The sequence below is a fragment of the Lissotriton vulgaris genome, chromosome 6 (assembly GCF_964263255.1).
Source record: "Lissotriton vulgaris chromosome 6, aLisVul1.2, whole genome shotgun sequence".
Classification (NCBI taxonomy): Eukaryota; Metazoa; Chordata; class Amphibia; order Caudata; family Salamandridae; genus Lissotriton; species Lissotriton vulgaris.
Window position 1 is genome coordinate 1,354,041,999 of NC_141694.1, and position 15,101 is coordinate 1,354,057,099.

The 15,101-nt window shown below is 52.8% G+C and overlaps 1 protein-coding gene across 1 annotated transcript in view; it reads right to left on the reverse strand.

The window, feature by feature from the left end:
* RYR2 (ryanodine receptor 2) overlaps nucleotides 1-15,101 on the reverse strand; it is a 3,481,211-nt gene that overhangs the window by 2,480,754 nt on the left and 985,356 nt on the right. The gene's annotated exons all lie outside the window — the stretch shown is intronic.

Consider the following 15,101-nt stretch of genomic DNA (forward strand, 5'->3'; position numbering starts at 1 on the left):
ATAGCATAGAAAATGAGACCATTTTCAACAAAAACTGGCACCGTGCCTTTAAGGCAGCCATGACCCCAGGCTTCCCATCATGCCTCAGGGGTGACAGTTAGGTCAGTTGTTCTTTGCATAACCCTGAAGACAGAGCTCAACCATAAGATTGTAATAGTACCGAATCTCATTTACCTGGGGAGGTAGGTGGGTTGCTTATGACTTTGATGGGGATACCCCTGGAAGAGATCTAGGATTACAGGTAAGTAACTTATCCTTCTCTTCCAGGGGATCCTCATCAATAGTCATAAGCACTGAATAGAATAGCAAGCCCATCAACCACCTGCAGGTAAATGAGAAGTACATGACCCAACCACATCATAACAGCCAATAACTCAGCTGTTAAACAGATTCCTCAGGGAGGCCTGACCCACCTGGGTATCTGCTCTCATGTCAGAATCCAGACAGTAATGTCTGGTAAATGTATGGACAGACCTCCAGGTCGCAGCTCTACCTCTAGTGGAATGCGCTTTAGGGGTAAACCCCAGAGGTTTTTGTGCCAATTGGTAAGCAAGTTTGATACACGAAACGTTTCGACGCTGCGTGACCAGTACTGATCGATCCATAGTTAATAAATAACTGATCAGAATGTCGAATTGGCTTGGACCTGTCTAGATAGAATTTTAAATTTCTTTTCAGGGCCAAAGAATGTAAAGCCCTCTCAGCTGGAGTAGAGGGATTGGGAAAAAAAGTGGGCAGAGAAATCGATTGATTAACATGAAAATCTGATACCACTTTCGGCAGGAACAAAGGGTGCGTTCTCAGAATCACTCTATTCAAATGAAACACTGTATATGGTTCCTTGGTACAGAAAGCTTGAATCTCGCTCACCCTACGGGCTGACGTAATCGCTACCAAAAAAGCCGCTTTCCAGGAAATATGCTGTAACGTAGCTTTATGAATGGGCTCAAAAGGAGGGCCCATCAACTTTGATAGTACTAGGTTCAGCTCCCAGGGAGGAGAAGGAGGACGTACTGGAGGGTACACCTTTATCAGACCCTGCAGGAAATCCTTTACTGCTGGCAACTGGAATAAAGAGGTTTGTGAAGGTGATCGCCTATAAGCAGTTATAGCGACTAAATGCACCTTAATGGGATTAAACTTTAACCCTGCTTTAGCAGGTACAACAAGTAGGGAAGAACTACTTCCTCCTGACCCTTCACCGGATTATGACCATTCTGCATGCACCACATATAGAACCGCTTCCACTTGCATGCGTAAGAGTGTCTTGTGGAAGGACGTTGTGCTTCTCTCAGAATGGACATGCAATCTTGTGGCAGTCCTAGATGGTCGTACTGAATGACCTCAGGAGCCTTGCTGCCAAGTTCAGTGGCGGAAGGTTGGGATGGTGAATCTTCCCGTTCATCTTCGATAACAGGTCCGGCCTGCATGGAAGCCTCTTGTGAGGAGACACTGACAGGTGAAGTAGGTCCGTGTACCACCATTGTCTCGGCCAGTCGGGTGCAATCAGGATCATTGTTGTGCACGAGTGGTTCAGCTTGCTCACCACCTTCGGGATCAGCGGAAGGGGTGGAAAGGCGTACACAAATTCCCCTGGCCAGTCGATCAAAAGAGCATTCCCTCTCATTCCTGGTCGGTAGAACCTTGAGGCGAAGCTTGGGCATTTGCTGTTTACGTCGTCCACGAAGAGGTGTATGGAAGGACGACCCCAAGACTGGAAAATATCTTCTAGCACTTCGTCGTTGAGAACCCAGTCCTCTCTGTCTTCGAAGTACTGACTTAGTGCGTCCGCCCTCACATTCTGCTCTCCTGGGAGGTGGACTGCTTGAACAGACAACTTGCGGGCAGAAGCCAATGCCAGATGCGCTGAGCTTCCAGTGATAGAGTCCTTGAGCGTGTTCCTCCCTGCTTGTTCAAATAGTACATCGTGGTGGTGTTGTCCATTTGTACTAGAACCGTTGCCTCCTGAAGCGAGGTAAGGAACGCTTTGAGGGCCAGGTGGACTGCTCTTAATTCCAGCAAGTTGATGTGGTAGTTGCTTTCTTTGGAAGACCACAGACCCTGCACTTGGAGAGGCCCCATGTGCGCTCCCCAGCCTTGTAAAGACGCGTCTGTGATTATCGTTTGTGCAGGAGGAGGTTGATGGAAGAGAACTCCCACCTGCATGTTCTGCTTCTTTGTTCACCACGGGATGGAAGCTCGAGCTACCTCTGACAAAGTTATCTGATCGTTCCAGCGAGCTGACTGCTGGTCCCATTTGTCCTCCAGATCCTGCTGAAGAGGACGCATCCGAAGTCTGGCGTTCGGTACTAAGAAGATGCATGAAGCCATCGCATTTTCTGAGTCCTGCTGCGAAGAACTTGCTGGCACTTGAGCGTTATAGAAAACTGTCTCTCCTCCGAAGGAAACACTTTTCCTACTTCGGAGTCTAGCAGAGCTCCTAGGAAGTGAATCTTCTGAGTGGGTTGGGGAGACAGACTTGCTGTAGTTGACATGTAGGCCTAGCCGCTGACAGAGTTCTATGCAGGTCTGGAATTGATTCCTTACGTTGTCTGGGGAAGGATCTTTCAACAGCCAATCGTCTAGGTATGGGTATATGAAGACCCCCCTGCGGCGTAGAGCTGCCGCCATCACTGCGACACACTTTGTGAACAACCTGGGGGCTGACTTCAACCCAAACGGTAGGACTTTGAACTGGTAGTGGGAGGTCCCCACCCAGGACCGAAGGAATCTCCTGTGATCGAGCCGTATCGGGACATGAAAGTATGCATCTTGAGGGGCCAGCGAACACATCCAATCCCCCTTCCTGAGATGTGGATATATTTGATGAAGAGCCAACATGCGAAACTTTTCTTTTCTGACAAGTAGATTGAGTGTTCTCAGGTCCAGAATGGGCCTATATTCCGCCTTCTGGCCCTTTTTTCTGACCAGAAAATACCTCGAATAGACTCCTTTCCCCCTTTGAGCCACCGGCACCCTCTCGATGGCTGATTTTTCGAGGAGTGTCGCTACTTCTTTCTTTAGCAGTTGTAGCTGGTGGAACGAATGGAGGTAGACGATGAAAACTAAGACAGTGCCCATTCTGCAGCATAGACAACACCCATTGATCTTTTGTAATGGCCTGCCACTCTGTCCTGTGATGTGCAATGCTTCCCCCCACTGGAGTGGACAACGGCGCTGGGGGAAGTGAAGACTCATTCATTCTGCTGAGGCTTATTGAAGTTGTTGCCTTGGCGCTGATTCCCACTTCCTTTGGAATTGCGCTTGCCTTTATATTGTTGGCCTTGCTGGTTCTGGCCCTTCTGCCAGTGAGGGGTTTGAACCCTCTGCTTCGAAGAGCCCTTGTTGTCAGAACGGAACTTCTTCTGGAATTCCTTTTTCTTTTCAAGCCCCACGGCTTTAAGGGTGTCTAACTTTGTTTTCATCCGTTGCATCTCTTCATCAGCAATCGCCCCAAAGAGAGATGTGCCAGAAAAAGGAAGATTTAGGATTCTTCTTGAGCCTCAGGTTTTATTTTTTCTAATTAGTTTTATTGGTTTCAAAAGCAACAGTAGACAATACATTGCAAGGGAGGCATGTTAGGCATAAAAGGCAATCAAAACAGAGAGATATACAGTGTCCAATAGGCATATGGATAGTCAGTTGCGATTGGTATGACAAAGGTTTAGTGCCAGGATTGCAGATGTCCCTTGTAATGAAGCAATGAAATTGTAGGAAGAAAAGCCCCAACCGAAACCCCCCCGCTCCCCCCACCTCCCTCCCAGTTCCCACCCCACCCAGTGTGCCGAACATGTGGAAAAAACATAGCCATAGTTGTGTAGTAGATGATACAATCACTCAGATGGTCACAAGGAGTCATGTGTATTCGCAGTGAGTCGTAGAATGCGCAAGTACTTAGGGCACGTGATCTAATTAAATTCTTTGGACAAGAGGGAAAGCAGTGGAAGCCAGACCTTTTGATAAGCAGCCGTGGAGTGCGTGAGCGTGGCGTGAATACATTCCATTCCCAAGGTGAACCATATTTTATGTAACTAACCAGTGTGAGTGGGTCTGGTGGTGGAGCCCCAGAGGGACAGGACATGTTGTGTTGCAGCCTGCATGGCGATCCCCATCTGGCGACCTCTAAGAGATTTCTGGGGGAAGGTGAGTGCATTGGGTAGGCCTAAAATGGTGTATGTCGGGAATCTGGGAACTTCGGTATCAAATGTGGAATCAATGTCGTCCAGGACCGTCCTCCAATAGGCCTGGACTTCACAGCAGTCTCAGAGAAGGTGAGTCAGGGTGCCCCTTTCCCCGCAGCCCCTCCAGCATAGCGCACTACGTGTGGGGTTGCCCTTATTGAGCCGGACCAAGGTGAGGTGCCTGTATATGGCCAGCTTCGTCGCCGCTTCCCTGGAGGCGGTGTTGCGAGTGGTGTGGGCGGCTCTATAATAGACATAACTCCATTCCTTGGGTGATAAGACCCTCCCTAGTTCCGCCTCCCATCGCCTCTGGCCTGCTGTCTTGCCTGAAGGAGTGGGGGGGCGCAAGCATTTTGTAGCGGTCCGTGATAAGATGTCTGTCCGAATCCTTTGTCACTAGCCATTTCTCAAAGGTCGTCATGGGCCTGCCAACTATGGTGACGATGTCTGGGTGCGTAAGCCAGTGTCTAAGTTGGAAGTATTGAAATAAGTGAGGGGAGACAACATCATAGCCCTGGATTATGTCCTTAAAGGGGAGGAAACCCTGCAGGTCGAAGAGGTGGCCGGCCGAAAAGCAACTAATGCCGCGCCATTGCAGGAAGGCCCAAGGAGCGTTGCCCGGTGGGAACTCTGGGTTGTCCAGGACAGGTGTAAGTGGAGAGGGGAAGGTGGTGAGCCCCTTCTTGACCACAACGCATTCCAGACCTGCATGACAGTGAGAGTAATAGGGGATCGCAGGAGGTAGCGCGGTCGGTGCTGTCTAGGAAGGAACGGAATTTTCGAGAGGGAGGTACCAGCCATTGCCCTGTCCTGAAATAACCAGCGCTTCTCGGATTCCGGCCTGAACCACTCTACCAGATATCGAAGTTGCGCAGCCTGGAAGTACTGTAGAAGGTTGGGGACACCAAGACCCCCCTTGTCTGCGTTCCGATAGGCTAGACGTTTATGTAGGCGCGCCCGTTTGCCCTCCCAGATGAAATGATGGAAGGCGGCTTGTAGGGTCGGGATGGTGCCAGCCGGGGGGAGCACCGGGAGAGTCTGGAAAATGTACAGGATTTTCAGCAGAGCCGACATCTTAATCGCCGCAACGCGTCCCATTAGGGAGAGAGGCTGTTTGGCCCAGTGTGCAAGATCGGACCGGATTGGGGAAGAAAGGCCCGTATAGTTGAGAGTCAGCGTAGACTCCGTGGAAGCGGTAAGTGTAACACCCAAGTAGGGAAGGTGCGTGGCCGAGGAGACTCCTCCCCCATAAGCAGGTGGAAGCGCCTGTTGTCGGGCGTTCCTGCCCAAGGGTAATATGAGGGATTTACCTCTATTGATTTTGAAGCCGGAGATGGCTTCAAAGGACTCCAGCTCTGTCAGAAAGGCAGGGACAGAGCGGTCCGGGCGATCCAGAGCAGTGATGATATCGTCCGATCACATGGGGCTCCCGACCAAAGGTCATGCCTTGGATGGCAGGGTTGTCATGGATCCTTTGCGCAAGAGGCTCTACGTAGAGGGCAAATAGAAGGGGCGAAGGAGGGCAATGCTGCCTCATGCCTCGTTGAATCTCAAAAGGGTCAGAGCGTAGATCGCCCATGCGGACACGAGCCTGAGGGCGGTGGTAGCAACTCGCAATCCAGCCTGAAACCGATCTCCTATCCGAAAGCGCCGCAGGACTTGTTGGAGGTAGGTCCAGTCTACCCGGTCGAACGCTTTCTCCGCGTCGATAGCCAGCAGCGCAGAATCCGAGTTCTGGAAGTGAGCTTTATCGATCAAATGAAGTATACGTTTAGTGTTATCGCTGCATTGGCGATTCGGGACAAAGCCTGATTGATCATGCTCCAGGATCCCGGGTAGACACAGAATAAGACGCGCAGCTAGGATCCCCGTAAAGATCTTCAAGTACAGGTTAAGTAAGGATATGGGCCTGAATGCGGAGCAGCACGTGGGTTTTTTGCCTGGTTTGGGCAGCACTATAATCTCGGCTGCCAGTATATCTGGGGGGATGGAGCTCGGGCCCTCAAAGGAGTTGAAGAGCCGGGTGAGGACCGGAGCTAACAGCTGGCCAAAGGTTTTATAGAACCCGGCTGAAAAGCCGTCAGGTCCTGGGGCTTTAAGAGGGCGGAGGCGAGAGATAGCAGCAAGGACTTCGTCCAGGTGGATAGGAGCGTCTAGGGAATTCACGTTGTCCTGAGACAGCTCCGTTACGTTCGCTGATTCTAAGTAGTTATGAGCATCCTCCAACGAGACAGAGTCGGCCTTATATAGTGTGGCATAAAACGTCCTGAATGCCTCCGCGATCTGGGTCTCGCCAGAAATATCCAGACTAGAGTCATCTGTAAGGCTAGTGATTTTGGAACATTGGGTCTTCGCCCTCAGGGAGCTAGCAAGTAAGCGGCCCGTCTTGTTCCCCCCGACATAATAAGAATGACGGAGGCGCAAAGCGGCAAATTCCGCTCGGTCCGTGTCTAGGCTGGCTAGTTGGGCTCTGGCGGCCTTCAGTTGTCTCCAGACCCGCGGAGCACCGGTACGACTATGGACCCTCTCGAATTCAGAGACCCGAGCCGTGAGGTCATCCCTCTTTGCCTTGCGGTCTTTGGCTTCCGCCGCTGCAATTGGAATGAGCTCGCCGCGGGCCACCGGTTTCAAGGCATCCCAAAGGGCGGACACAGATGTCCCGGGGGGTCATTAATAGCCAAGTAGTCAGTGAGGCAGGCATGTAATTGCTTGGTGACCTCCGGCCTCTGTAAGAGGGGTTCGCGCAACCGCCATGTCCCAGGGGGGCGGGCGGACCTGGGAACCTGTAGCGTCAGTTCCACAGCATTTTGGTCAGACAATGCGGCTGGGGTGATGCTTACGTCTTTGAGGATGGCGAGCAGTTCAGAAGAACCTAAGTAGTGGTCTAACCTGGTGTATGTGCGGTGGACGTGGGAATAGAACGTGAAATGTGATGTGTTGGGATGCGCAGATCTCCAGAGATCCACCATGCCCCTGTCACGTAACCAGTCCTTACCGGCAGCGGTTATGGCGCCGGTGTCCCCGTACCGATGACCCGATCTGCCCATGTTTGTGTCCATCACTAGGTTAAGGTCCCCCCCCGACAAGCAGAAGAGGGGCAGGGGAGTGAAGGGACTCTGAGATGGCATGTTTTAAAAAGGTTTCCTGTCCTGAGTTCGGGGCATATAGTGAAGCAATCGTAAAGCGTTGTCCCCCCATTGAGAAGGTGTGTGCTAACAGCCTACCTTTAATCTCCCCCCCTTTGTCCCCCACGCAGCTGCGGAAGCGCTTGGAGACGAAAATAGCCACCCCCGCCTTCTTTGTTGGGAGTGAGGAAAAGATTTGCTGGGGGAAAGCGCGCGAGCGCATCCTATGCCAGTCTTTAGGTAAGAGATGGGTTTCTTGCAGTAACCATATATCGGCTCCGGAGTTCTCCAGGTAGGATATCACAGCCCTCCTTTTAATCGGGTTGTTCAAGCCCTTAACATTAAGAGTTAGTACCTTCAGACTAGACTCCATCATAGGAAGTCACGCGGGCCACCAGCTGTGAAAATGCAATGCTCCTAATGAAGCTGATAACGACTCGGAGAGCATGTCAGTCCCGTGGAACCCCCCGGCACACTGGGTCCCTCCCGCAGCCCCACCCCCAGCCCCCTGTCCCCACAGCACCCCCCCCAAACATCCCCGTACCAACTGACGCCCATCCCCCCATCCAGGACCTACCCCCCCAACTGTGGTCCCCCTCCCAGTACCCTCCCCCCTCCCCCCCATAAAACCAACTGGAACCCCAACTTCATCATAGTCCTGGGCCTATCCAGACACAGTTCAGACCCACGGAGTCTTCACGTGGAGGAGTGTGTGACAGTGGAACACCCGTCGGCTCCCCCGTCTCCCCCTGACCTGCTAGTCCTGAAGCAGATAAACCCCCTTACACAGCTTCAGCCAATACCGATTCCTCAAGGCATTGCGCAGAACCCATGGGATCACTCCGACATCGCTGTGTCCCTGGATACTTCTTGGATGGCCGCCGCCTGTTCCTGCGCCATCAGCTCAGGATCCAGCTTCAGGGACCTCTTGGGTCCGCCCCGGCGCTTGACTCGCTGCCAGCCATCGACTGAGGTTCGTGGGGAGGACTTGGGCGAGGGCCTCCCTGCCAGATCATCTCTCTCTGAGGTCTCGTCAAGAGTGATTCCCAGGAGTGTGCATGTATCCTGCAAGGATCGGAGCTGCTGCAAAGTCCTGTTCCATTTGAAGATTATTCGAAAGGGATGGCCCCAAGAGTAAGGAATGCCATTCTCAAGCAGGAAGGCGGTGACTGGTTTGAAAGTTTTTCTCTTCTGCAGGGTAATGGCTGAAAGATCCTGGAATAATGATACTGGGTGGCTTCGGTAGAGGAGGGGTTGCTTCTTACGGGCCTCTTGCAATATACGCTCTTCCAACGGAAAGTCTGGGAGGAACGCCAGGATGTCCGGAGGGGGAGCAGGTGCACGACGCGCCAGGCCCACCCTGTGCACCCTGTCAATGCGTATGGCAAAGCCTTCATTTTCTCCCAAAATGTCTCCGAATAGGCTTTGCAAGAAGAGAGCGACATCCGACCCTTCTGTTTTGAGTGGCACACCCCGGACCCGTATATTATTCCTTCGGGACCGGTTTTCAAGGTCCTCTGCGTGTGCTTGTAAATCTACCTGCTGCTCTTTGAGGCACACCACCTCCTACTGTAGTTGCTCTATCTCTTCGCCTCTGGAAAGGTCGGCCTCCTCCACCGCAGCCACACGTTCCCTGAGGCCGTCCAAGTCCATGCGCAGTTCCCTGAACTCTCTGGCCATATCCTGTTTCAATGTCTGGAAGTCTTCCCTTAAGGTGTTAAAGAGAGTCTCTAGGAAGGATTTGGTGATGGGGTACCTGCATCGTCCGGCCCCGGGATGGTCTTCGGGGTCCCCGAGGGTACGGGGCTTTTGTCTCCCTTGGGGGCGACTTTCCCCAACATATCAGTTATCTTGCGCCCCGCTCAGCGGTGTCCCATAGCCATGATGCCTGGAAATATCGGCTGCGGAGGGTCTCAAACCGTGCCCGCTGCAATGGAAGCAGAGCCAATATGGGGCAACTCAGTAACAGCCAAGGGAGGGCTCTGCCCGCCTGCCCGGGCCCCACGAGTGAGTTTAGGCCGTCCCTCTCACTGCGCCGTGCAGGCGCACTGGGCCAGGTTCGCAGTGCAACGTCAAGCGGTGTTCCACACCCCTGTCACAGGGCTTTCAGCCGGTTCCCCCCAGTGCTTTGGACCTTCCACACTTCCCTCTCGGGGCAGCACCGCAAATGCCTCTGGCTCCTGGTCCCGCCGCCGGTCCCCGCCACCTCCAAGTCTCAGGCCTCGGGCTCTGGTGCAGCTCTATCAGTTCTGCGTACAGGTTGTAGCCTCTGTCGGGAAAGGCCCGGGACCACTTTGTCTCCCCAGAGTCGCCGCAGCATCCAAGTGCCTGCCACCTTCAGCCTGACCCTCCGATAGCAGTGCCAGGCCCCCAAGCCGGGGGCTCGATTTTCGCACCCCAGGCAACCAGGCGCAACCCCGGCCCGGAGCAGCACGCATTCACCGGGTCAACGGCGCTGGTCGCCACCACGCTCCTTGCTGCAGGCAGATCCGCTCCGCCACCCGGGTCGCCAGAGCCTCGCCAGTGCGGGGAAGGTCATCTCTCCAGAGCGGGCCTCGGGGTCAGGCCCCAAAGCCGGGGGCTCGGGTATCGCGGCAATCCGGCGGAGGTGCCCTCGGTGCGCTGTCACTCTTCGCGGTGGTGGGCGAACTCCCGGTGATCGCCGCAGCTCAGCGACACCGCTTGGTCCGCCGCACACCGGGATCCAGCCACCTCCGCGGCTAGAAGCTTAATCTGCCTTGAGTTTGCGGAGAGATCATTAGTTCCAGGCAGTCAGAGGTTCCAAGCAGTGTTAGCATCCCTCGCAAATCCTCATGTATCACAAAGGGAGACCGCAGGCTGTGGACGAATTCACCTTTGTCCAGGGGTGAGCACAGGGAAACTCACTCCACCACTTGTGCCTGCTCCTGTTGCATCCCACCAGTCTATGGTGACCATGGGCAATGGCTGCAAATTATTTCTTCTCATCAGCGGGGCACACTGGATATATTACAGAAATGAATCGAGAGTCACTCCAGCACTGTAGTGTAGTTCCTATTTCCCTAATAGGCTTTGCGCATTGGAATAATATACCCTATAGATTTGGCATAGTACTGAGGTCAGTATGCCCCTATCAAGTATTTTATATTTATTTACTTTGTGCCAGCTAACTCAGAGGCCACTAGAAACTCCTTGTAAACAAGAAGGGAATAGTGTCTGGCAACCGCATAAACATGGCAACTTTGTTTCCCTTTAGAATCGTGGAAACAACAGATAACAGTTTCACTCAGCTAATCATGCATGCTTAGTTTCTTCAGAATTACACAGAAAGAATAGACGGGCGTTTCAATAAAACGATTTATTGAACAGTCTTGTTTCTCGTGCAAGAGATATGAGCTGTTACAATCGTAAGACAGTATGCGAGATATATTATGTACAGCGTAAGCAGTAGAAATGAATAATACTGCGCTAGCAGTATCTTTTAGCTATGACACATATATTCATATACATAAATAACATAAGCTAAAAATGTGAGTACTCATAAGATGCTTCTCTAACTAGTTTTACCCCAGTGTATCTAACCTAAGTGTATTACAAGGTAAGAAGTAGGTTATGTATTATATAGTCTGGTAGGCTATAGTATGGTATGCTATAGTCTGGTATGCCAAGTCTAATATGCCAAGAGTCCCTCTAGGTTCTAGTCATCTCCATACCTTGAGAATGAGAGAGGTGGGAATCTCTTTCTGGGTCTCGAACTCTAACACCCCGCGAAGGGAGTCAGTACACTAGAAGCTGGATTCTCTGTGAGCAGGGATGACAGCATCTCTTGTCAGTGCGTCAGGCCAGGACACGGGCTCCTCGAAAGTCGAGGTCTCCTCCTACTTGCTTGGGCAAGGGAAGGTATATTTATACCTGGTAGGTGCCTTGGAATGTTAGCATTGACGTAAAGTCGGGAAGAGGAAGACGTCTGGAGTGAACCCCTAAGGAATAGCGGTTCATGCATAATAAATGAGTTCTTGGAGAAATCAATAATCCTGTGCTAGAGGAACTCCCAAGAGCTTAAGGGTCTAGTTTCTAAGAACTTGTTGTGGCGTTGGGGTGGACGGATGTAGGTGACCATGCCTGTATTTGGGTAGCATGGCTAATGCCTAAATAAGGACTGGGATCTTATGCCTATATAAGGGCAATGCGAATTGTGCCTATATAAGGACATGTTTCAGGAAAACCTATATACGGACACCTAGAGCGGAATACAACAGCACCTGGTTTGGTCCCTGGAGAATACCCTTGTGAGGGTGCCCATGGACAATGAACACACTCTCTAGCTTGGCTTTAGCAGAGCACACTTGATTTGAATATAAGGAAGCCAGGAGACTCGCTATAGCACTCAGGTTGATGCCTACAATGTCCCACATATCAGCCTGCACTCTTGACAAGTACCCTCTTACTGAGCACCACAACGGGGCATCTCCTATAGGCACTCTTCCTCTATGGTACTGGTGTCCTCTACTACCCTCCTCCGTAGGCCAGAGTGGCTTTGCTCCAAGGTAGACCCACATCTCTCCTCCACTGATGTATATGGACTCCCTGGTGGTGTCTCCTCACCTCTGAGAGACTGGATGTCAGTAATACCTGCACTGCATCACAAGAGTTCCCTGACACCTTTTCAATCTAGAGCACATTTGCAAAGTGTCTGCTCCATTCTTTTAGTTTGTTTCCGGATAGGAAATGTTGATTCTGTTGACTTTTTTCTTCAACTGGTTGGAGGAGGTTCGCTCAGATACTGTACACCGTCTCTCTACATCAGGCGCAGTCTTTATTTCAAGATGATAGTTCCACACAGGGAGTGATGAGGGATGTCTCCAAGTGCAGCATTCAAAGCACAATCAGGTGTGAAGCCGTTAAGTATGGGCGGAAAATCCGTTCCGCTCGCGGATTTTGCGGATTTTCGGTAAATTCGCAATCCGCGAGATTTGCGAATTTCCCGCAAAATCCGCAAATCCGCGAGCAGCAGATTTTATGGCTTGCTCGCACTGTTCGCGTGAGTTCGCGGCTTCCCAGTTCAACTTCGCGCCCCGCAAATAAGCGCTAAATTGCAGAAATACGATCTTAGCAAAGCACAAGTTACTACTTGTGTAACGATATATCTGTAAGAGACATTAGTTAGTGATAGATTCCTTACCTTAGAATATCCCCAGGCGTCAGACTGGATCCGGAAATTTTTGCGTAGCAATACCCCTGCGCGCTGGTAGGCGTCGTCTGCGGCTCCGCGTCCGTCGTCGGCGTCGTGAGCGCCGGAATGACGTCATCGGAGTATATAGACGGCGCCCATGCGCGCTGACGTCAGTTCTGATAACACAGCTTTTCCGCGCCAGATACGCAGAGCCATGATAGAACTAACACTGGTGCCATGAAACTAGGGCCCTGAAGGGGATGACCTTAACCCTAAATATCGGTTCGCAGAACGGGGAGGATGGGAGGGCGGTAAGGAATCTATCACTAACTAATGTCTCTTACAGATATATCGTTACACAAGTAGTAACTTGTGCATCTGAAAGAGACACGTTAGTGATAGATTCCTTACCTTAGAATAGATACCCCAGCAATACCAACCCCGGTGGTGGGTCTGCGAACCAATATCACACCAGAAAGTCCTGGAGGACGGAACGGCCAAAGAAGCCATCCCTCCGGACTTGACTGTCCAGGCAGTAGTGTCTTGCGAACGTGTGCAGCGAGGCCCACGTGGCTGCCTGACAGATGTCCTGCAGGGGGACACCGCGGCCCAGGGCAGTTGTCGTTGCCGTGGCCCGAGTGGAGTGAGCCCGCAATCCAGCCGGGGGCTCCTTCCTCGCCATGGAGTAGCATGCTTGGATGCACAAGATGATCCACCTAGAGATGGTCCTCTTGTGTACAGCCTTCCCCTTCTTCGCGCCCACGTAACCAACGAAGAGTTGGTCATCCACCCGGAATTGGCGAGTGCGGTCTAGGTAGTAGGAGAGCGCACGTTTTGGATCCAGACGGTGGAGCCTCTCCTCCTCTTTCGAGGGATGCGGAGGCGGAAAGAAGGTGGGCAAGGTGATGGACTGCCCGATGTGGAAGGCCGTGACAACCTTGGGCAGAAAGGAAGGTCTTGTACGCAACACCACCTTATCAGGATGAACAGACAGGAAAGGCGGAGAAGAAGAAAGAGCCTGGAGCTCACTCACCCTCCTGGCAGAGGTGATGGCAACCAGGAAGGCCGTCTTTAGAGTAAGGAGACGAAGAGGGCAGTTATGAAGTGGCTCAAAGGGAGCACACATCAGATAGGTGAGAACAAGATTCAAGTCCCACTGGGGCATCACGAAGGGAACAGGAGGGAACATGTGCGTGATGCCCTTCAGAAATCTGCTTACAATAGGGGACTTGAATAAAGAAGGCTGATCTGGTAGCCTCAAGAAGGCTGATAGAGCAGAAAGGTACCCTTTAAGAGTGCCCAGAGCAGAGCCCTGCTGGGCAAGGGAAAGAAGAAAGATCAGTACTTCCGAAAGGGGTGCAGAGAGAGGATCCACAGCCTTTGCTGTGCACCATGCCACAAATCTGTTCCACCGGCAGGCGTATACCGACTTTGTGGAGGGACGCCTGGCTGCCAGAATGATATCACAGACTTCGGGAGGCAAGTCAAATGGCCTCAACTGCCGCCGCTCAATCTCCAAGCTTGTAGGTGGAGACTGGACAGGTTCGGGTGCAGGACCGTCCCCTGCTGCTGCGACAGAAGGTCCTCCCGAAGAGGCAGACGAATCGGGGGATCGACTGACATGCTGAGTAGCTCGGGATACCAGTATCTTCGTGCCCAGTCCGGAGCCACAAGGATAACCTGGGCCCGGTCGCGCCTAATCTTCTTCAGCACTCTGGGCAGAAGTGGTATAGGCGGAAAGGCGTACAACAGACCGCAGCTCCACTCGCGACGAAAAGCGTCTCCGAGCGAGTGCCGCCTTGGAAATTCCAACGCGCAGAACTGCTGACATTGCGCGTTCTCTTCTGTGGCGAATAGATCTAACCAAGGCTCTCCCCACTGTCGAAAGAGACCTTGCGCCACGTCCGAGTTCAGACGCCATTTGTGATCCATCATGCACCGGCGGCTGAGTTCGTCCGCCCTGGCATTCAGAGAGCCTGCCAGGTGTTGAACCACCAGAGACACGCCCTGATGTTCCAGCCACTGCCAGAGGCGCAGAGCCTCCTGGCAGAGGGTCCACGACCCCACACCGCCCTGTTTGTTGCAGTACCACATGGCGGTGGTGTTGTCGGTGAACACTTGCACTACGCTCCCCCTGACAGAGGGGAGGAATGCCTTCAGTGCAAGACGAATCGCCCTCAGCTCCAGAAGGTTGATGTGGAGCCGGGACTCCGCCGGAGACCAGAGGCCTCTGATCTCCGCCTCTCCCATGTGGCCTCCCCAGCCCTGGAGGGACGCGTCCGTCACAACTACGTGCTCCGGCTGGGGTAGGGAGAGGGGTCTGCCACTGACCCAGTCGCGGTCCGTGAGCCACCACTGCAGTTGCTTCGCAGTGCCCTCCGAGATCAGGACATGATCGGACAGGTTGCCCTGATGCTGGGCCCACTGAAACTTCAGGTCCCACTGCAGAGCCCGCATCCGCCACCTGGCGTGACGCACCAGAAGGATGCAGGAGGCCATCAGCCCCAGAAGCCGCAGCGTCAACCTGACCGAGACCCGGGATAACGGCCTGAAGACAGGAATCAGAGCCTGAATATCCCGAACCCGCTGTTCGGGTGGGTAAACCCGAAACTGCGCCGAGTCGAGAACCGCTCCGATGAAGAG